Source organism: Triturus cristatus, chromosome 5_2 (assembly GCF_964204655.1).
Source record: "Triturus cristatus chromosome 5_2, aTriCri1.1, whole genome shotgun sequence".
In the NCBI taxonomy this organism is placed as follows: domain Eukaryota; kingdom Metazoa; phylum Chordata; class Amphibia; order Caudata; family Salamandridae; genus Triturus; species Triturus cristatus.
Window position 1 is genome coordinate 1,001,830,739 of NC_140588.1, and position 21,212 is coordinate 1,001,851,950.

The 21,212-nt window shown below is 47.1% G+C and overlaps 1 protein-coding gene across 2 annotated transcripts in view; it reads right to left on the reverse strand.

Annotated features, from left to right (window-relative positions):
- LOC146829570 (vascular endothelial growth factor receptor kdr-like) overlaps positions 1-21,212 on the reverse strand; it is a 579,398-nt gene that overhangs the window by 464,759 nt on the left and 93,427 nt on the right. The gene's annotated exons all lie outside the window — the stretch shown is intronic.

Sequence of the window (21,212 nt, forward strand, 5' to 3'; positions counted from 1 at the left end):
TACTCAGGGTTCAGTGATGCATTGTGCAGCAGAGTCTAGCAGAGTGATACTCGGGGCTCAATGACGCATTGTGCAGCAGAGTCTAGCAGAGATACCCAGGGCACAGTGATGCATTGTGCAGCAGAGTCCAGCAGAGATACCCAGGGCACAGTGATGCATTGTGCAGCAGAGTCCAGCAGAGCTATTCAGGGCTCAGTGATGCATTGTGCAGCAGAGTCTAGCAGAGAGATACTCAGGGCTCAGTGACCCATTGTGCAGCAGAGTCCAGCAGAGATACTCAGGGCTCAGTGATGCATTGTACAGCAGAGTCCAGCAGAGCTACTCAGGGCACAGTGATGCATTGTGCAGCAGAGTCCAGCAGAGCTACTCAGGGTTCAGTGATGCATTGTGCAGCAGAGTCTAGCAGAGAGATACTCAGGGCTCGGTGACCCATTGTGCAGCAGAGTCCAGCAGAGATACTCAGGGCTCAGTGATGCATTGTACAGCAGAGTCCAGCAGAGCTACTCAGGGCACAGTGATGCATTGTGCAGCAGAGTCCAGCAGAGCTACTCAGGGTTCAGTGATGCATTGTGCAGCAGAGTCCAGCAGAGATACTCAGAGCACAGTGATGCACTGTGCAGCAGAGTCCAGCAGAGATACTCAGGGCTCAGTGATGCATTGTGCATCAGAGTGCAGCAGTGATACATAGGAATCAGTCATGCATTGAGCAACAGAGTCCAGCAGCGATACTCAGGGCTCAGTGACCCATTGTGCAGCAGAGTCCAGTAGAGATACTCAGGGCTCAATGATGCATTGTGCATCAGAGTGCTGCTGCGATACATAGGACTCAGTCATGCATTGTGCAGCAGAGTCCAGCAGAGATACTCAGGGTTCAGTGACGCATTGTACAGCAGAGTCCAGCAGTGATACTCAGGGCTCAGTGATGCATTGTGCAGCAGAGTCAAGCAGAGATACTCAGGGCTCAATGACGCATTGTGCAGCAGAGTCCAGCAGCGATACTGAGGGCTCAGTGATGCATTGTGCAGCAGAGTCCAGCAGCGATACTCAGGGCTCAGTGATGCATTGTGCAGCAGAGTCCAGCAGAGCTACTCAGGGTTCAGTGATGCATTGTGCAGCAGAGTCTAGCAGAGTGATACTCGGGGCTCAATGACGCATTGTGCAGCAGAGTCTAGCAGAGATACCCAGGGCACAGTGATGCATTGTGCAGCAGAGTCCAGCAGAGATACCCAGGGCACAGTGATGCATTGTGCAGCAGAGTCCAGCAGAGCTATTCAGGGCTCAGTGATGCATTGTGCAGCAGAGTCTAGCAGAGAGATACTCAGGGCTCAGTGACCCATTGTGCAGCAGAGTCCAGCAGAGATACTCAGGGCTCAGTGATGCATTGTACAGCAGAGTCCAGCAGAGCTACTCAGGGCACAGTGATGCATTGTGCAGCAGAGTCCAGCAGAGCTACTCAGGGTTCAGTGATGCATTGTGCAGCAGAGTCTAGCAGAGAGATACTCAGGGCTCGGTGACCCATTGTGCAGCAGAGTCCAGCAGAGATACTCAGGGCTCAGTGATGCATTGTACAGCAGAGTCCAGCAGAGCTACTCAGGGCACAGTGATGCATTGTGCAGCAGAGTCCAGCAGAGCTACTCAGGGTTCAGTGATGCATTGTGCAGCAGAGTCCAGCAGAGATACTCAGAGCACAGTGATGCACTGTGCAGCAGAGTCCAGCAGAGATACTCAGGGCTCAGTGATGCATTGTGCATCAGAGTGCAGCAGTGATACATAGGAATCAGTCATGCATTGAGCAACAGAGTCCAGCAGCGATACTCAGGGCTCAGTGACCCATTGTGCAGCAGAGTCCAGTAGAGATACTCAGGGCTCAATGATGCATTGTGCATCAGAGTGCTGCTGCGATACATAGGACTCAGTCATGCATTGTGCAGCAGAGTCCAGCAGAGATACTCAGGGTTCAGTGACGCATTGTACAGCAGAGTCCAGCAGTGATACTCAGGGCTCAGTGATGCATTGTGCAGCAGAGTCAAGCAGAGATACTCAGGGCTCAATGACGCATTGTGCAGCAGAGTCCAGCAGCGATACTGAGGGCTCAGTGATGCATTGTGCAGCAGAGTCCAGCAGCGATACTCAGGGCTCAGTGATGCATTGTGCAGCAGAGTACAGCAGCGATACTCAGGGCTCAGTGATGCATTGTGCAGCAGAGTCCAGCAGCGATACTCAGGGCTCAGTGATGCATTGTGCAGCAGAGTACAGCAGAGTGACACTCAGGGCTCAGTGATGCATTGTGCAGCAGAGTCCAGCAGTGATATTTAGGGCTCAGTGATGCATTGTGCAGCAGAGTCCAGCAGAGTGATACCCAGGTCTCAATGATGCATTGTGCAGCAGAGTTCAGCAGAGTGATACTCAGGGCTCAGTGATACATTGTGCAGCATAGTCCTGCAGAGTGATACTCAGAGTTCAGTGATGCATTGTGCAACAGAGTCCAGTAGAGTGATACTCAGGGCTCAGGGATGCATTGTGTAGCAGAGTCTAGCAGAGTGATACTCAGGGCTCAGTGATGCATTGTGCTGCAGAGTCCAGCAGAGTGATACTCAGGGTTCGGTGATGCATTGTGCAGCAGAGTGCAGGAGAGTGATACTCAGGGCTCAGTGATGCATTGTGCAGCAGAGTCCAGCAGAGCGATAATCAGGGCTCAATGATGCATTGTGCAGCAGAGTTCAGCAGCGATACTCAGGGGTCAGTGATGCATTGTGCAGAAGAATCCAGCAGTGATACTCAGGTCTCAGTGATGCATTGTGCATCAGAGTGCAGCAGCAATACATAGGACTCAGTCATGCATTGTGCAGCAGAGTCCAGCAGCGATACTCAGGGCTCAGTGATGCATTGTGCAGCCGAGTCCAGTAGCAATACTGAGGGTTCAGTGATGCATTGTGCAGCAGAGTCCAGCAGAGTGATACTCAGGGCTCAGTGATGCATTGTGCAGCAGAGTCCAGCAGAGTGATACTTAGGGATCAGTGATACATTGTGCAGCAGACTGATACTCAGGGCTCAGTTATGCATTGTGGAGAAGAGTCCAGCCGAATGATACTCAGGGCTCAGTGATGTATTGTGCAGCAGAGTCCTGCAGAGTGATACTCAGTGGTCAGTCATGCATTGTGCAGCAGAGTCCAGCTGAGTGATACTCAGGGCTCGGTGATGCATTGTGCAGCAGCGTCCATCAGTGATACTGAGGGCTCAGTGATGCATTGCGCAGCAGAGTCCAGCAGTGATATTTAGGGCTCAGTGATGCATTGTGCAGCAGAGTCCAGCAGAGTGATACTCAGGGCTCAGTGATGCATTGTGCACCAGAGTCCAGCAGTGATATTTAGGGCTTAGTGATGCATTGTGCAGCAGAGTCCAGCAGAGTGATACTCAGGGCTCGGTGATGCATTGTGCAGCAGAGTCCAGCAGAGTGATACTCAGGGCTCAGTGATGCATTGTGCAGCAGAGTTCAGCAGAGTGATTGTTAGAAATGGCGATTTCTGGTTGGCTAAGGCTTGCGCCAAAGTCAGGCAGAAACCACCACTCTAGTCAGGGCAAGGAAGTTACACGCCAAAGATAACCCCTGCTCGCCCCCTTGGTAGCTTGGCACGAGCTGTCAGGCTTATCTCTGAGGCGATGTGTAAAGCGTTTGCGCGCGCACCCAGCAACAACACCCAAGGCCCACCACAAAAGAAACTCCACACAAGGTATTGTATAAAAATAACCTTTGTATTACCAAAACACATTAGATAAAACACACACTTTACAATGTGCCAACAGGCACGGGCAGAATTTACAAGGGATTATATGTACAGGGGGACAGGGCCACATGGACCACTGTCAGGAATTAGCACTTTTTAGAAATAGCACTTAGAACATAAAATTACTGTTGCACCAAATAACATATGTAGCACACAACCAGTAGCTACTGGTATCAGGTAAGTACCACCTACGCAACTTAACAACCTTAGGAAAATATTACGCAGGGAATCAGGACCTCACTAGTACCACCTGTACTAGGAGAAAAGCAACCACCTTAGTATCACAATACCTGTAGGGGTCTAAGCACAAAAACACATGATGCATAACATTCAGAGGTGTAGGGAAGGAAAACACATGATGCATAAAATACATTCAGCGGTGTAAAACAAAGCACATGACGCATAAACACACATTCAGCGGTGCAGGTTAACACAATTGCGCAAGAACTCACATAAGCCACCACCTGTGGCAGTCCCTAGGCCAACTGGCCTTGAAGGGGCTAGAACGCCCTGTGTCCCAATGTCAGGGGGGGGCCTAAACGTGGCAGCTGCCCACTAAGTGCTGGGCAGCTGTGGGGACTGAGGCCTGGGCACCTCTGGGCCCTTAGAACAGTTATGGCCTCCTGAGCCCCTCTGGGCTCTACAACAAGCAATGCCCCCTGAGCCTCGCAGGCTCTAAAACAAGAAATGCCCCTGAGCCTCGCAGGCTCTAAAACAAGGAATGCCCCCTAGATAACGTAGGAGCGGCGCGCTGCCTTCCGGGGCCGCTCTGAGCATAAACGAAATGCCCCCGTCGTTGGAGCCCTCGCAGGCTCTTTACACAATTGCCTCGTCGGGGCGCACTAGCGCTCGGAATCCACCAATGCCCCCGGGGTTGGAGCCTTCACGGGGCTCTGAATAACGAGCCTTAACCACGTGGGGGCGGCCCACTGCCTTCCGGGGCCGCCCGTTGCCGGTAGTGCCTTGGTGCCTGTCTCAGGCACCACAGAAATGCCCCTGCAACGTTGGAGCCCTTCTCATGGACTCAGAAGAATAATGTCCCCGACGTCGGAGTCCCACACGGGGGACTCTTTCACGCGGCTGCCCCACACGTTTGGCGAGCCGAGCGAGGCTCGACCAACGAGGCGCCCGTACTCGGAGCGCCAGGCGCTCGGTCCCACGCGGCCCTCACTCACCGGGACTGCTTGCTCCGGTCACGGCGGCGCTGCTCTTCCTTTCGCCTGGGCCCCCTCCTGGGACCCGGGTCTTGGGCGCGGAGCCTGCCGGGCTCCGAGCTTCCGGATTCCTCCTTCTCTTCCGGTCTTCTTCAGTGCGCAGGAGCGCGGGGTAGGCTCCCGTCCGCTTCCTGCTTCGAACGAGGCCCCGCCCACGTCCCAACCAGGACAGCCTGACTTCCTGTCCCAGCCCGGGCCGCGGCGGTGATTCCAACTTCGGCAACAAGAGGGGTAGGCTCCCTCGGTAGATGTGATATACGGCGGGGTGGGCACCCGCCGTAAGAATAATCAAATAAGCGGGGTGGGCACCCGCAAGCACACCCCAATGCGGGGTGGGCACCCGCCAATTAAATAATTAAATAAGCGGGGTGGCTCCCGCTCGATCGGCAAAGACGGGGCAAACGCCGGGTGGGCACCGGCTTTCAGCAATAAAGCGCTCCTGAGCGCTACAGGCAAATCAAAGCGCTTCCAGGCGCTTAGGGCCACAAATGAAGCGCTCCCAGCGCTTTGGGGGAGAACAACCACCAAGCCCAGCAAAGTTCTTAGGAAGGTGGGCAGGGGGACAAGGCTGGGCCAGGGGCCAGCTCACTGGGCCCTCCAGGGCAGGAAGGCAGTCCCAAGTGGCGGTTCCTCCTGGCCTCCAGCAGCAGCAGCCCCCCTCAGGATCCTGGAAGTGAACAGTTTCTGTGGGGACACAGCCCCATTTTTATACAGTCAAACCCTTTGTCTTCAAGGTGCAGGGAAGGGGTGAACCAGTTACAACTGGTTCCTGAGCACTTTGTTTTGCTCAGCCCCTCTCCCTATTCAGAGTGCAGGCCAGGGTCGTCAGTCGCACCACAGGGGGCGGAGCCAGCATTGTGTGGGGAAAGCCCTGCCCTATTCAGGTCCAAGGTGCACTCCTCCCCAGCCATCAGCATGCTAATCTCACACTCACCACTGGGGCATACCCAACCAGACACCTGGAGCCAGGCTCACCAGCCAGCTCCAGCCAATCACACGCCAGACACACTTTACACTAATATGCCAACTCCTAGAAGTGGCACTTCCTCACATGACACAATCACGCATCATACATCATTGCGAAGCATTCGATCCCACGAGTCCGCACATACCAAACTCGAGCCTGCACACCCCACGCATCAGGAACTACCAGGGACACATACATTCCCCATGCATTCCTATAGGAGGGCAGGCCTATCTCACCACATGCACTCAGAGTGCGCACGCACTTTACCCTGGGACATAGGGAAAGTGCGCAGAAACCAAAAACCACTATCACCAAGTCACCAATAAAAGCAAAAAAAGTTCAGGGGTGAACCTGCCTGAAGGGCCAAGTCCAACAGTGATACTCAGGGCTCAGGGATACATTGTGCAGCATAGTCCAGCAGTGATACTCAGGGCTCAGTGATGCGTTGTGCAGCAGAGTCCAGCAGTGAAACTCAGTGGTCAGTGATGCATTGTGCAGCAGAGTCCAGCAGAGTAATATTCAGGGTTCTGTGATGCATTGCTCAGAAGAGTCCAGCAGAGTGATACTCAGGGTTCGGTGATGCATTGTGGGTTCGGTGATACATTGTGCCGCAGAGTCCAGCAGAGTGATACTCAGGGCTCAGTGATGCATTGTGCAGCAGAGTCCAGCAGAGCGATACTCAGGGCTCAGTGATGCATTGTTCAGCAGAGTCCAGCAGCGATACTCAGGGCTCAGTGATGCATTGTGCAGCAGAGTCCAGCAGAGTGACACTCAGGGCTCAGTGATGCATTGTGCAGCAGAGTCCAGCAGTGATAAACAGGGCTCAGTTATGCATTGTGCAGTGGAGTCCAGTACTAATGCCGCGTGCTCTGTTATGCATTGTGCAGCAGAGTGCAGCAGAGTGATACTCAGGGCTCAATGATGCATTGTGCAGCAGAGTCCAGCAGAGTGATACTCAGAGCTCAGTGATGCATTGTGCAGTGGAGTTCAGCAGTGATACCCAGGGCACAGTCATGCATTGTGCAGCAGAGTCCAGCAGGGTGATACTCAGGGCTCAGTGATGTATTGCGCAGCAGAGTCCAGCAGAGTGATACTCAGAGCTTGGTGATGCATTGTGCAGCAGAGTCCAGCAGAGTGATACCCAGGGCTCAGTTATGCATTGTGCAGTGGAGTCCAGCAGTGATACCCAGGCCTAAGTTATTCATTGTGCATTGGAATCCAGCAGTGATACCCAGGGCTCAGTTATGCATTGTGCAGCAGAGTGATACTCAGGGCTCAGTGATGCATTGTGCAGCAGAGTCCAGTAGAGTGATACTCAGGGCTCGGTGATGCGTTGCGCAGCAGAGTCCAGCAGAGTGATACTCAGAGCTCGGTGATGCATTGCGCAGCAGTGTCCAGCAGAGTGATACTCACAGCTCAGTGATGTATTGTGCAGCAGAGTCCAGCAGAGTGATACTCAGGGCTCAGTGATGCATTGCGCAGCAGAGTACAGCAGAGTGATACTCAGGGCTCGGTGATGCGTTGTGCAGCAGAGAACAGCAGTGATACTCAGGGCTTGGTGATGCATTGTGCAGCAGAGTCCAGCAGAGTGATACTCAGGGCTCGGAGATGCATTGTGCAGCAGAGTCCAGCAGAGTGAGACTCAGGGCTCAGTGATGCAGTGTGCAGCAGAGTCCATCGGAGTGATACTCAGAGCTTGGTGATGCATTGCGCAGCAAAGTACAACGGAGTGATACTCAGAGCTCGGTGATGCATTGCGCAGCAGAGTACAGCAGACTGATACTCAGAGCTCGGTGATGCATTGTGCAGCAGAGTCCAGCAGTGATACTCAGGGCTCAGTGATGCATTGTGCAGCAGAGTCCAGCAGTGATACTTAGGGCTCGGTGATGCATTGTGCAGCAGAGTCCAGCAGAGTGATACTCAGGGCTCAGTGATACATTGTGCAGCAGAGTACTGCAGATTGATACTCAGGGCTCGGTGATGCATTGCGCAGCAGAGTACAACAGAGTGATACTCAGGGCTTGGTGATGCATTGCGCAGCAGAGTAAAACAGAGTGATACTCAGGGCTCGGTGATGCATTGTGTAGCAGAGTCCAGCAGAGTGATACTCAGGGCTCGGTGATGCATTGTGTAGCAGAGTCCAGCAGAGTGATACTCAGGGCTCGGTGATGCATTGTGCAGCAGAGTGATAGTCAGGGCTCAGTGATGCATTGTGCAGCAAAGTCCAGCAGTGATACTCAGGGCTCAGTGATGCATTGTGCAGCAGAGTCCAGTAGAGTGATACTCAGGGCTCAGGGATGCAATGTGTAGCAGAGTCCAGCAGAGTGATACTCAGGGCTCAGGGATGCATTGTGCAGCAGAGTCCAGCAGTGATACTCGGGGCTCAGTGATGCATTGTGCAGCAGAGTCCAGCAGAGTGATACTCAGGGCTCGGTGATGCATTGTGCAGCAGAGTCCAGCAGTGATACTCAGGGCTCAGTGATGCATTGTGCAGCAGAGTCCAGCAGTGATACTCAGTGCTCAGTGATGCATTGCGCAGCAGAGTCCAGCAGAGTGATACTCAGGGCTCAGTGATGCATTGTGCAGCAGAGTCCAGCAGAGTGATACTTAGGGCTCGGTGATGCATTGTGCAGCAGAGTACAGCAGAGTGATACTCAGGGCTCGGTGATGCATTGTGCAGCAGAGTCCAGCAGAGTGATACTCAGGGCTCAGTGATGCATTGTGCAGCAGAGTGATACTCAGGGCTCAGTGATGCATTGTGCAGCAGAGTCCAGCAGAGTGATACTCAGGGCTCGGTGATGCATTGTGCAGCAGAGTCCAGCAGAGTGATACTCAGGGCTCGGTGATGCATTGTGCAGCAGAGTCCAGCAGAGTGATACTCAGGGCTCGGTGATGCATTGTGCAGCAGAGTACAGCAGAGTGATACTCAGGGCTCGGTGATGCATTGTGCAGCAGAGTCCAGCAGAGTGATACTCAGGGCTCAGTGATGCATTGTGCAGCAGAGTCCAGCAGAGTGATACTCAGGGCTCAGTGATGCATTGTGCAGCAGAGCCCAGCAGAGTGATACTCAGGGCTCGGTGATGCATTGTGCAGCAGAGTCCAGCAGAGTGATACTCAGGGCTCGGTGATGCATTGTGCAGCAGAGTCCAGCAGTGATACTCAGGGCTCAGTGTTGCATTGTGCTGCAGAGTACAGCAGAGTGATACTCAGGGCTCAGTGATGCATTGTGCTGCAGAGTACAGCCGTGCCCATTTGGATATTGTTGGGGCCTATAATTGAGTTTACAGCATGGTGCATACAGCAGTGATAATGCTGTGTACAGTGGAGCTCTGGATGTGCAACGTATCTCTAATAGGGATAATGTGGAATATTTAGGGCGCGGTAATTGAGTCTGAAATTTACAACAGTAAAAACGTGGGATAGTGTTGCGACCTTGACGGAAAGTACAGTCTGGACAAAGAGAAGTGCTCTCTTTTAGGACACCCCCCCCCTTTCCCCCCGCTCCAATAACATTTTCAGCATGTGCTTCTCTAGGTAGAATGGGAATGTATGCTGCGTACTAAATGGTAGCAGAGAAGGTTATTCTTATATTAACCAAGTGCTCTATTCACAAAACCATGTGCAGTGAAAGGCAACACTGAGTAACTACAATAGAATAAGGTAACAGTGTCAACTATTGGAAACACCAAGGGAGCTATGAAGCACAGTATAGAAGCAAGTTAGTATTTATTTACCCGTCCCTGTAGTTATCATTTCTGTTATCATTTATTAACGTGTTCCTGTAGTTATCACTTATTAACGTGATCCTGTGGTTATCATTTATTAACGTGATCCTGTGGTTATCATTTCTTTACGTGCTCCTGTAGTTATCATTTCTTTACGCGTTCCTGTAGTTTTAATTTATTCACATGTTCCTGCCTTCAGCTATCTTTTCCTGCAAGAAGACTTCGAAGCACAAACACAATCTTATGAGACGTTTGGGTGCTTACACTGCACATACATTCTCCTCTGTGTGGCAGGAGGTTCCAGAGCTGTTCACTCTTCAAGGGATGAGCCAGAAAAATTAAATACCCTCACTTTGAATCACTTCCTGGCATTTCACAACTCATTTGCAAAGAATGATCTTCCTGGATGTTTTGTGTGAACAGTCATGAAATAATCTAAAACCTCAAAAATACCTACTGAATCTAAATGTAGGGGAGCCACCCCTTCCAGGAAGTGTTTTTAATATGGGGCCTTAGTGTTACATTTTTTCAAATTAATTGTCCAAAATCAGCGGATTTACAAGTCTTTCTGAAGGGGCCCTCATGAAATATTTCAATATGTTTGTGGGGTGCCAGGCAAGTCTTTTCCTCCTGAGAGGTCTTTGGGGTGCCCCCCTACCTTAAGAAAATATGGTAACAGATGTCAGGAAAATGGACCATTTATCAGCCCTATTTCCCTAAAACTGTCTGAAAAGCCATAGGTTTTACAGGGAGGTCCAATAATAAATAAATCAATTTGTCATGGTCTCTCATCATTTTCCAGTTAGACTGATATCAGTTCTCTTTTTTCCTTATGCCTGTCTTACAACTATTTTCATTTTCCCATCCTTCCAGGTACCAGTAATTGATGCAGTCAGTAGAGAATTTATGTGTAGCTGGCAGAATAAAAATGATTATGCTGAATCAGAATACACCAAGGCTAGCCCTCAGGTTGGATCAAAGAGGCTGAGAAACTAGAACTACTGCTCAGGTTACAAAGAGGTCACAAGATCAGACACCAGACATAATATTATGGTATCTTTAGCAATTTAAAAGATGAAGTGACTCCACATGAGTCATGAAATAACAGCCATAGCATCAAGCGCCTTCTGTCACCGAAGAAATAGCATCCGACATTTGAATTTCAAATGAAGCATGAATTATCTCTTAAACATCAGTTGTAAATATGTTTTGGAAACACAACAATTTTGCACTCAAACAAGAAATTGGCATTTTCTGGAGCAAAAAAAGAATCTCTTGCCAACTCCATGTTTTTGTTTTTATTTTGACTGAATAAATTCAATTTTTCACACAAAAACCACATCTATTTCTTAAAATATATTTGTATCGCCTGAACATCAGCATTTCATTTTCAGTAAATCGTCAAGCTTGGTCCCCAAATGCCATCTTGTCATTTTAGTCAAGTACTTCCATGTTCAAATGGCTCACAACAACAGACTATCCCTAACAAACCCTAAGACTTCATTACTGTCTTAACCCTTTTTGTAACTCCGTTCGTTCTTTCTTCTTATCTTCCTATTATACCTTCCTTCTTCATTCCAGGTATCCTTCCTTTAACCGGTTCCTCCTTTCTTCTTGTCTTTCATTTATATTTTTAGTTTTATTCATGCTTTGTTTTTTTTGTTCATTGTTTCTTTTATTTTCTCTTTTCTTCTCTGTACAAATCTGATCTTTTCTTTTATCTCACGTTTCTTTCTTAATTTACTTTGTTATTGTTTACGTTTTTCATGATGTTTATGTCAAATCTTTTTATTCTTTCTTTCATTTCTTTGATCATATATTATTTTCATCCATTATTCATTCCATTCTTCCATCTATTTCGTCCTCTCTTTCATCAGCCATCCTGCTCTTATATCCTTTCTTACTGTGACACTCACTCCATCTCACTTTGTTTTCTTTCTCATTTTCATCAGGTCTTGGCGAACATTTGATGATGCCTTTCAATTTGTAGTTGTGTGGAGTATTTAATACTGCATGTCTTCCGAGGGGTGCGGTGTTGATTATGTGTTTGAGGCGGAGGCTGACCAAGCGCATCAGGGAGCTGATATTGTCTTTGGGTTCATATGTGGTGCCAGGGTGATGAGTTCTTGCTTAAGAGTTTTCAAGCAGAAGTCCCTCAAGGAGCAGCTCTGTGGTCTGGTGGGTTTTGATTGGCAGTGGCAGGTGGTTGGTGCAGGAGGGATGATGATGATCAGAATCGTGGCATGCTCTGACCAATTCAGGGTCATCTGGGAGAAAGCATGGTTGTGGCGACTAGATTGGCAACATTGACTTTGGTCTGTTTGGTTCGATGTTTGGTTAATGTTCATTGAATATTGCTTCTTTTAAATTCTTGTTGGGAGTTTGAAGTCCATAAAAGATATGTTTTGATTAGATGATGGTTGAGGTGCGATGAGGTCTGTGATTTCCTTGATGAATGTTTTGCTGGGATTAGGTCTGCAGAGTGGGTGAAAAGTGATGGTCTGGAAATCGTGGAGGCGGAAGTAGCTAGTATAAAGTAATAGAGGTAAATTGTAGGGGTTTGCTTAAGCAACAAGCATTTGCAATGCAATCGGTCTTGCCTTTCGAACGTTGTATGTATTTAGCAATGCAGCACATTAGCCTAGGTGCTGAAACATTTACTGTTCTTTAACATGGAGGGAAAGTAAGCACCAAACTGTGTGACACGCCAGGTATGGGAAACAATGGAGAGAAATATTTCCTGTCAGCGGGAAATGGTATAGTCCAAAGCTCTGTTTTCAAGATAAAATCAGGGCCTTCAGTGGTCGTATCACTGAAAATACAAGATTTAAAAAAAATATTTTTGTCCACGGGTGCTCTTGGAAGACAATTTCTATGGACTGGAATTTAGAGAATGCTAAAGTGATGCTGGTATTTTACTGGCCTCTGCTGGTCGTTTTCTATCCAAAAAGTTAAAAAGAGGTAGTTGCCAGAAAAATTAAAAAAAGAAAGTCCCTCAGCAGAAAGCAATTCTGGTATTTTCCAGACCTCTGCAGTTGACCAGAAAAAAAAGTCCCTTAGCGGAAGTAGACAAGTCCTAGGGCTGATCTCCAGAGCCCACAAAGTACATACATATATAAATATATAATAAGTATATACTAAAGTATATACAAGAGGACTTGAATGCTTGTTCTAAAAATAGATGGCTAGGATGAAGTGTAGACGGGCGCAAAGTCATGGAGATTTGTTGGGGGATAATTTTCTAAAATGTTCAGTGGGCGCTCCCATGGACCAATTTACAGAAAGCATTGCATTGATTTACATACTGATGGTAAAGCCTCTGGATACAGCACAGAATTGTTTTGCACTACACAAGGACCCACAAAACCCATAGTAAATAAACACACTTATTTCTACTGCTAATTACACCTAAATGTTGCAAAATGGGGCCTCTAAAATATGTCAAGGTTCTTAAGGGGGCTCTGTGGGCAACACAGTGTCAAGCAAGAATAATGTGGGACAGCGTTCAGCCACACATGACATGCAGCTGCAAGTCTATATGTCACAATGTGGAGCTCAGGACTGGAGTGGGCCAAACAGTGTGTCACAGTGTGGGAGATTTTCATGCCTAGCGAGAGCTCTGGACTATGTGGTCGGAAGTGTACTTCTAGCAACGTGCAGTGCCAGGGCCAACATCGAGTTTGCTTTTCATCACCTGGCCTACATATAGGCAACCAAGAAACTGCAGAATAATATAGCCTTAGAGCCCAACGTAGCGGACTCTACTGGCCATCAAAGGCCCGCTTGAGCGTTCGTGAGGGGGTTTAACAAGGGAGCAGGCATTTAAGGGCCGGTAGAGCTCGCTACGGAGGTCTCTAAGGCTATTAGAACATTCTGCCCCTAGATGGCAGATTGTTCTAATTTGTAAACCAAAGGCCTTACGGAGCCTGAGGGGGCTGAAATTCCCCCTGGCTCCGTGAGGCCTTTGTTCACAGCAACAGCTAAGAACAAACATTGGAAGGTTGATGCTCCAGGCTTCCCTCAGCCATTAGAAGCCCAGGGCACTCCATTGTCTTCAATGGAGTGCTCAACATCCCAATGTTCTAATCGTGATTGACGCTTACAGGTGGAAACATTGAGAATCCTGACGAGCCGTGCAACTGGTCAGTTTGTGGTGAGATAATGGAGTGGCTGAATGACCCGCACACCCAGCCAGAGTGGTCCGTGCACCCCGCCAGGCTTGTAGCAAAACCAGTTGCTTTCAGGTCCTGCTGCTACACTTGCAGTGATTTGATACAGAAAGCAGTGCATTGGCTGTTAAGAAACTGCACGCATTTGCATTGGCATTACTGTGATAGCCGACGCCATCTTATTGGCTCATGTTAACCATGGCTGTGCAAGCCTTGCCTCTTGTGACATATTTAGTCTCTCTCTCCTGCTTTGTAGGACTAAACGAGAATTCCCAATTAGCCAGCTCGTGTCTAGTTGTTTACTTTTCTTCTGTCTATTGTCAGGATCTTTTGTGTCTTTCTTAGGAGAACATTGTACTCATGAAACAAGCTCATTGTCTTTGTCACATGTTTTCAATTGGTGCCTGTGTGTAGAAGTCTATAAAACCTCCATGTACTGGGATTGGCATGTGATGCTCACCACAGCGGGGGAACCTTTGTCGCTCTATTTCATGATACCACACCTTCCTACCTTTGGTTTGCTTAATAAACAAGCTCAGACTTCAAGTAGGTATGTGAGCAGATTTGTTCTTTGTATTTGTAAACTAGAAAATGAATGTATGGAGCTGGGTCAATAGATCTGCTCCTGTAGATCCCAGCCAATGCCTAATGGCAGTGCTATGAGTACAAGGTGTTCTCTTGTGCATAGTGAAGCTTCGGCAGGGCTGGCCTGGTTCTCTTCAGATCTCTTCTCTTAGTCGTTGTTGTCATCTTCTGGAAGATGTTTGGCTCTCTCGAAAGACAAGATACAAGTTGGCTGCCCCCAGGAGCAGAGAGAGGATATTATGCTAAGGCATCCCTCAGATGCAGCTCTGTGTGCTCTCTCTGTGCTCCGGGCTGCCTGAGGTAGAGGTTGTGGTTGGGCTGGCTGTGGATCTGCTCCTCAGGGCCATGGTCCTGACTGAGCAGCTTTGTATCAAGAGGGAGAGGGGCGAAGGGGGAGGGGGGTAACTGGGCGCAGCTGCAGACCATCTGAAAACATATCTGTGAACAACAAGATTCATCTGGAATGAGAGAGAGAGAAACGTGTGTGTGGACATCTTTGTGTATGTAAAAGAGAGAAAGAGTGGGAAAAAGATGAAGAAATTAGAGACAGAGCGAAGGAAATGTGTGTGTGTCTGTGTGTGTAAGACAGGAGAAAAAGATGAAGAAATGAGAGGCAGTTAAAGGAAAAAAGAAAAAAACAAGGAGGAGCGAGGGGAGAGACATGGAAAAGCAGAGTGTGAGGAAGGAAAAAAGAAAGCGAAAGAGAAACTAAATAGAAAGAGAGAGGAAGAAAGAGAGAAATAGGAAGATGAGAGGAATTGAAAATAATAGAATGAGAGAAAAATGTATGGAGCAACGGCGAATGCAGTAGAAGATAGAGGAGTGAGAAGAAATGGGAATCTAGCTTCAGGGAACTTGGATAGATTGGGAGTGTGAGAGAAATGAAAAACAGTGAGAGAAGATGTGAAAACAGTAAATAATGGTTAGAGAGCTCAATAAAAACAGGAACTTCGAAATAGAGAAAGTGATATAGAAATATATAGGGAGATGCAGAAAACAAGAAGCATTAGATCGACCTAAAAAAGGATAAACGTATACAGGAAAAATAAAATAAAACAGGATTAAATTTAGAAGAGAGAAGATAAAAAAAGGAGTGAAGAAGCGTTAAGAAAATGTGGAAGACAGTGGAGAGAGAAGAGCACTGGAGAAAGAACAGGAAACGATGGAAAACAAGACATACAAAAAACGCTGGCAAAGAAAATAGGCAGTGCTTAGTTTGTACAAAAAATTGGTGCCGAGGCCCTCGTCAGGAGACCAGCGCAGTGTGCACCACACATTGCCTCTGTACTTACACAACTACTAAGCATCACACTGCTACAAGTGTGACAATTCAGACTGAGGCCGCCAAAGCTTTAAGAATGGCTTGGGTGGCAGGTAATAGTTGTTTTTAATGTATATGGAAGTAACAAACAACAGTTTTTCTGATCATCTTTAAATTACACAAACAGTGCCATCATGTGTCAGCTGTCATAAGCGCAGGTTCCAGCAATTAAGTGCCAGTGCCAAGCACCGGAAATCACAGGCTCAAATTAAGCACTGAAAGTAGGTCTCACCACTGGGGATGTTTGGCTTTGCCAGTGCCTTTTGGCAATGCTCTGTAACATCTGAGTTATTCTAACCACAACAAAGCATTGCTAAAAAAAAAAAAATCTTTTAAGAAAAAGGCACAACGGCATGACCGCTTCTGTTGTCAGAACCCATGCAGATGACAGCAGAATGATGAAGTGCTATTTATTTCATTTTTTAATTACCGATCCAAGATAGCAGATACCACTTGGATTGGTAAATATTTTTTAGCACAAAAGTGTATATTTAAGGAAAAAAGTACCACAGGCGGCAGGATAACAGTAGAATGAATTAGAGGGGGTCAAGTCGGGGTGGGAAAAAGCATCTCAAGAGCGATAACAATGCTGGGGTGGGGAAGAAGAATACATAGACAAACACAGACCGTGAACACAAGAGAGAGAAGAAAACGGAGCACAGCTGTGAGGGGGAGCAGCCCATGAGAAAGTGAGAAGCACACAAAAGTGACAGCAACACAGGTAGTAGGGGAACAACACAGAGCACGACGTGGAGCAGAGGGCAAGTACTCAAGAGAGAAACATGGAGTGTGGAGGGTGGGCAGTTTGGAGGAGCACACGAAGGAGATAAGGAGAGGAGCTGGAAAACACATGTAATCTCATGGAATGCTTAACCGATAAGAAAAAAAAGTACCCTAAAAGGGAGCAGTGGAAGCACAGAAGCCAGCCAATGAGAGAGCTGGCAAGGAGGCTGTGCACCCCTGCGTTTCCCCCTGCGCTGGTGCTAAATGAAGCTGCCGTGCGCCAATGCAGGCAGCTTGCACCACAGTGCAAGGGTGCCTGCGTTGGGGGGAATGATTGTTTATGTACAGGAAGGTGCCCCTTCCTGCACATAAACAATCCATAATGACTATTTGTAACTCCTATGTGTGCTGCATTGTGCAGTACACATAGAAGTTGCAAATTGTAATATTTTACTTATTGTTTATGTGCAGGAAGGGGCACCTTCCCGCACATAAACAATAATTGATGGTCTTTTGCAGTTTCTGTGTGTGCTGCACAATGTAGCACACTTAGAAACAGCAAAAACGAGGAGAAATAAAGCATTTCTCCTCGTTTCGCCATGTTAAGACCAGGTTTTCCCTGGTCTTAATTTTGGTGCTGCCCCATATTTACGCCACACTTGTAAATAAGGGGCAGCATCAAAATCAATGGGTGTTGCGGCGAAACGCCCACCACAACACCCATTGCCCATCCATTTCACGCTATTCATAGCGTGAAATGGTGCGTTATTTACAAGGCGGCGTTAAGCCACGTTAAGTGGCTTACCGCCTCCTTGTAAATAAGGCGAAGCCCCTATCGCCACAGGAACATCGTAAAAAGTGATGTTCCTGTGGCGATAGGGGCTTGGAAATATGCCCCTGTTTTTTCATTTTCTCTATACGTGCATGAGAGGTCCGGCACATGCTTTAGCCCTCCTGCCTTACCAAAGCTTCTGACATGCCTGAAAGCAGGTGGGGCAGGAGAATTGAAGAAAGAAAAAAAATCATAAAGGACAATCGGAAAAAACCTAAGAAAAATGTGAAATCAAAATGGGGCATGTTATGAAGCTGTCAAATCCTAGTTTACATGATGGCATGACTTGATTTGCAAAACAATTTTCAATTGTTTTGAAATAAAATTCACAGATGTAAATGAAAAGTACCCCTATTACCTTTATCTTACAAAAATAACAAATTGCTTATTTAGACGGGAAGTCCAAGTTAAAACAAGCATTAGAAATGCAATAGGTCTCACATTTTTTTGAGTTCGAGCTATTGGCATAGCTCAACAGCTACCGGACAGAAATAGCCACTTGGCAGGTGCCAAACAGAGCATTGCTCCGTGAAACAACCTTAAAGCCTAAAACGATGTTGATAGCCTACAAAATAAAAAGGCAGATCAGGATGACTAGGAGGAACCGTGGACGCATTTGGATGGCCAACGCAAGCAAACAATTAGTGAAATTGCCTGGGTGTGACCCAAGCACGCAAAGGCGGGAGAATCAGACCCAATGTACCAATAAAAACCATGTATTTCTAAATGCACAACAACGAACAAATGGCATTTCATGGGCATGCCAAAAGCCGATAGAGAAGATAACAACAGGTTTCGACCTAAAAATGACTGGTATTAACTGCTATATAAATGCTGATAACATTCAACAAAAAGGCTGATGTAAACGATCAAACAACAGAAAGTATACAAAACCGAAATAAAATGTACTGAAAAAAGAAATAAAATGAATACACACATTGAAAATATATAAAGGAAGAACCACAAGGCACTTTTTTTTTCATCTTTATATGAATATAAGTCTGAGTACATCCAATATTCCAATCTGTGGACTGCACTTTACACGCATATCTCCGCAACCAGAACACAATCCACAATGATACTTTGTCTGGTCTGATATCAAGACAGGCGCCAGACCATGTAACTTACCCAGCATTTTTCTATTGCTTTCTGGCAGTTCTTTAGTGACATTTGTACTGGTGACCATGACAATGGTTGCATTTTGTTCAAATGTCAGTGCAAATGTAGGTTCACGACTGTTTCAAACCTTTGAACTGGGAGAGGATGTGGCGTTACGGCCAGAGCTACTGAATTAGGAACTGGCAAACTAAGGTCCTTTTATAGAAAGAATGCATTAGGTATCAGGGATCGCAATTTGTGCACCGACTTTTAAGGAACGCATTCTTATTTTGCAAAGTGATCTATGCATTAATAGAACGGTTCACAAAATACAGAATGCTAGTAGTTCGTAATTTGACATGTCTCATACATATTAATGAGGTAGATCTCAAATTGCGATCCACAACAATTGGATCCAATCATAGACTGGGTGGCCTGCTGAGGTCAGTGATTGCTTTTAAATCAAGCCATTTTTAGGTCTCGCCTGAGCCAGTGCATGCGCTGTCAGACATTTAGTAAGTGGGCTTTTAAAAGTGCTACCACATGCTTTTGCTGACCTAGCGCTTGCGGTTACGCACGCATGCACGCGCGCAGCCACCAGCTTTCAGCACTCGAGGCGCCATCTGGAGCGCGATCACATTCACTTTTGCCGCTGCTGCGCGCGCACCACTCGCGTGCTTTTTTTTTTATTTCCCGTGCATCCTCCGCCCTCTTTATTGTGCCATGCGAAATAACAGAGCAAGATCGGTTTGTGAAGTAATAATGTGAACTCGTGCAGTGCTTTAACCAGGTCACTGTTGATATGTGCATACCCATCTTCAAATGCACAGGAATCCACTGACACCTTAGTCGTAAATATTATATTACAGTAAGCCGCCAGCTTTCAGCGCCCCAGGCGTCATCTGGAGCATGATCACTTTCACTTTTGCCGCTGCTGCACGCGCACCACTCGCGTGCTTCTTTCGACTTTGTTCCCAGGCATGTCTTTTAAGTTTGCGACTGACGCATTGCACGCCCCCAGTCCGAGAGCTCGTTCTCCAGGGCTTCCCAGCAGGGTCGGGTTACTGCGCCCATGGAAAACATTCCCCATGCTGACAGCCGAACATCACTCTCTACTCCTTGGCCCTCTTGAAGAGCCTCAGAGGCGGATTGAAGCTGATACTAACTTGCCCCTCCCTGCCCGCTTTTTGTGTTTTTACCCTCACCACTATCCATTTTTCTGTTGCTTTTCATTTCCCCCTCCCCCAGCTTCGCGACCTTGCTGCACCTGTGTGTTGCTTCCTTCTCTTCCTCTGTCACCCTCCTCTGCTCTTCTGTTGCTTTTTGTCCTCCCACCAGTTCTCCGTTGCTCTGCCACCCCTCCTCTCCATTGCTTTTCATCCACCACTCCCTAGCTCTTCACTGTTGCTTCTCAGTCTCTTCCCTTCCCACTGATTATTTTTCTTCTTAATAAATTATTATATATTTTTTAATATAATTTACATGTATCTCTCTCTCTAAATCTCTCTAAATCTCTCTCTAAATCTCTCTCTAAACCTCTCTCTCTCTAAATATCTCTCTCTCTCTCTCTCTAAATCTCTCTCTCTCTCTAAATCTCTCTCTCTCTCTCTCTCTTTCTAAATCTCTCTCTCTCTAAATCTCTCTCTCTCTCTAAATCTCACTCTCTCTCACTCTGGTCGGTTGACATGCTAGCTGTCTATTTGGGAGTAGGACGTAGCTGATACTCAACAGTTACTATGTAAACAAGCATTGGCATAGCCAATAGGTCTCGCTTTTGGGACCTTATAAGTGTTTAGCCATGCAACAGTTGATGTTGTTGCACCAAGGATATTTTGCTACACAGCTAAAAGCGAGACCGATTGGCTATGCCAATGCTTGTTTTTAAATGCAGGAAAGAAAAATGGGTTGCGTTTGAAAAATAGAAAACTAATATGATCATAAAGTTTTTTTAAGATTAGGCAGAGGTGCAAATGTTTCTTCACCATTCACAAAGGATCAGCCACTTCCTGTGTGCGATTGGGTTACCACGTCCTATGAGTTAGTGGTAAAATATGAACGTTTTGTAACCAGATTTCGGGCACAAAACATTCATACATTCTATAAGACATTGGTAATTGGAAGGAACACCCTTAAACCGCCCCTTCCAAATAGCAATTCCTTAATGGTCCCTAAACCCATTTACCGATTCAGAAAACTTTTTCCGAATCGTTAAACACATTTAGTACATTTAAAAAAGTGTTTTAGTGGTCGCAAATCCTCAGATTTACTGAATCTGAGAGTTTGGGGCCGTTAAAACTCTGTACATGAGTCCTCAGGTTTGAGTCCCAGCGTCGGCTCAACATGCTGTTGTTGGGGGCAAATCACTTCATTTCCTCTGCCTTGGGGAAAAAAAATGTATCTGACCTTGGCCTAAAATATATATTTTTTTAAAGAATCTGTCCTTGTGTAATGTAACTGGTGCTCATGTAAAGCGCTCCAATGCCCCTGGGCCGAGTTCACGCTATAGAAAACTGCAAAAATAAAGAAAGAAATGAAATAGCCCTTCACCTGCCAGTGTGCAGCACTGTTGTGGCTTTGCTGAAAGGCATGCCACTTGGGTCAGAAATCTGCTCCTCAAACAGAAAGGCCACATGGACCCCCTAATTTTAGACAGCTTTTCACGCAGCAACCTCGAACCAGAAAAACACATCACCAGTTAAAAAATATTGATGCAAAATTACTGAGTGAGCTGTTCTCACACTGAGCTCCTGGAACAGACAATACTGGACAATGATGCAGAACGGTGGCTTTTTT